General features: G+C 32.7%; 1 pseudogene; it reads left to right on the forward strand.

Moving 5' to 3' along the window:
• The first annotated feature begins 207 nt into the window (after positions 1 to 207).
• Positions 208 to 1,146, forward strand: LOC144379496 (olfactory receptor 10AG1-like; annotated as a pseudogene).
• The last annotated feature ends 925 nt before the right edge of the window (positions 1,147 to 2,071 follow it).

Raw genomic sequence — 2,071 nt, forward strand, 5'->3', positions numbered from 1 at the left:
TCTTCACTTATTTTAGAACACTATAAAATTCAAACCTACTAATATAATGTTTATTTGCTTAGGATTTAGCATACATTCACATTTGAATTCAGTTTTGCTCTTTGATGCTAGGATATCAAATGCTGGAATTTGAATGGAGATAAATGATACATATTAATTCCTCAAACTCCTCTAGTGGATAGAAAATGGTTTAAGCTAAGAGCATAAATGACTAATTTCACTATTTTCACAGATGGAACACACACACACACACACACACACCCAGAAGCAAATCTCACTTCAATGACGGAATTTGTTGTTTTGGGATTTTCTTGAATTTCCAATCTGAATGTTTCTTTTTGTGATATTTTTCTTGTCTATGTGATAATCTTCATGGGAAATGGCATCATTATTCTCATAACCAGAGTTGACCAGGTTCTTTATTTTTTACTTCCTGCAAATCTGTTATGTATTTGTCATTCTTTCTAGAATTCTCCTAAACTTTGGATTCAGAAAAGAAACATTTTTTTTCTGCTTGTGCTACAAAAATATGTTCTCTTTTTATGCTTGGAAACATAGATTGCTTTCTCCTGACAGTGATGGCCTATGACCACTACATGGTCATTTGTCATATTCTGCCATGTCCTCCAATTATGAACCATAATTCTGTATCCAGCTGATGTTGACTGACTCTTAGATCAGTAGAGTTCTAGTCAAAATAGGGTAGACATGCCAGATTTTCTCTACCATTTTGTGGGTCTAACCAAATCAGCTACTTTTTCTGTGATATTCCCCCACTACTCAAGCTGGCCTGTGGGGACACTTTCCTGTATGAGATGTTGGCTTTGACAGTCACTGTGCTCTTCATTATGATCCATTTTCTGTTGATACTTGGATCCTACAGTAAAATAATCTCTACCATCCTGAGGTTGCCATCAGCAACAGGATGAATCAAAGCTTTCTCCACCTGCTCCTCTCATGTCATAGTTGTGGCTTTATTCTACAGGTCTGAAATTGTTATATATTTATGACCTAAATCCAAACATATTTTTCAGAACAGACAAATTTATGTCTCTTTCTATACCATTGTCATTCTGATGTTTAACCCCATGATATACACTCTGAAGATAAGGATTTGTAATGGCCTTGAGAAAATGACTACCTTAATGTTTCCTGCATTAGCCAATGATTTGAACTCATTTATGTTTTTCCACTTCATTTTGCTGTTGTCTAATCAGAAGTTATTTTGTAGCTTACTTTCCTGCTTGAATATGAATTGACTATCTTTATTCACTCTTGAATTTGCCATTTTATGCTGGACTTTCTGGTAGCAGGGTTATATCCCAAGTGGTTGTATTTAAAACTAGAAATGAATTTTTCAGCAAATTTCGTATTGGTGGACTAATTTCTATCAACACAAATTCATTGCTGATCTGAGACTTTACTAAAATATATAGTACCTTTTATCTAGTAATTCATGTTCCAATTTTTTCCCTAAAATTCTTAATGTATATTCTAGTTCCTGTCCCTCTTTATCATTATCATTTTCTTAAAAAATCAACTAGCCAAGATTAGTATATATGGGAAGCTTTTAAAGAATATTTGTTGAATGACTATAGAATATGGACACATCTGAACATGTAAAAGTTTGTACTGCAGAATAGTGTAGAAAAGATGGCCTTTTAAATTGTATTGATTTAAATGGATGTAAGTATGGAAAGAAGAAAGAAAGAAAGAAGAAAGAAAGAAAGAAAGAAAAGAAAGAAAGAAAGAAAGAAAGAAAGAAAGAAAGAAAGAAAGAAAGAAAGAAAGAAAAGAACTTGACCCTTACTTCATGTCATCTATAAAAAAAATTCTAGCTACTTTGAATACTTTGAATACCTTTTCAGTAAAACTGAATTTGAAATACAGCACAATGAATCTTTTCAAAGGTAATAGACAATTATCTTTATGACCTTGGGTGAGAAAAGTATTTTAATAAAATTAGCAGCCATAGTGGAAAACATTGATAAGTTGAACTGCGTAAAATAAGTACTTCTTCATCCAAGGGAGCCATTCAGAGAGACATTTTTCAACACAAGGGTTTCAAATG

The sequence above is a fragment of the Halichoerus grypus genome, chromosome 11, assembly GCF_964656455.1.
Source record: "Halichoerus grypus chromosome 11, mHalGry1.hap1.1, whole genome shotgun sequence".
In the NCBI taxonomy this organism is placed as follows: Eukaryota; Metazoa; Chordata; class Mammalia; order Carnivora; family Phocidae; genus Halichoerus; species Halichoerus grypus.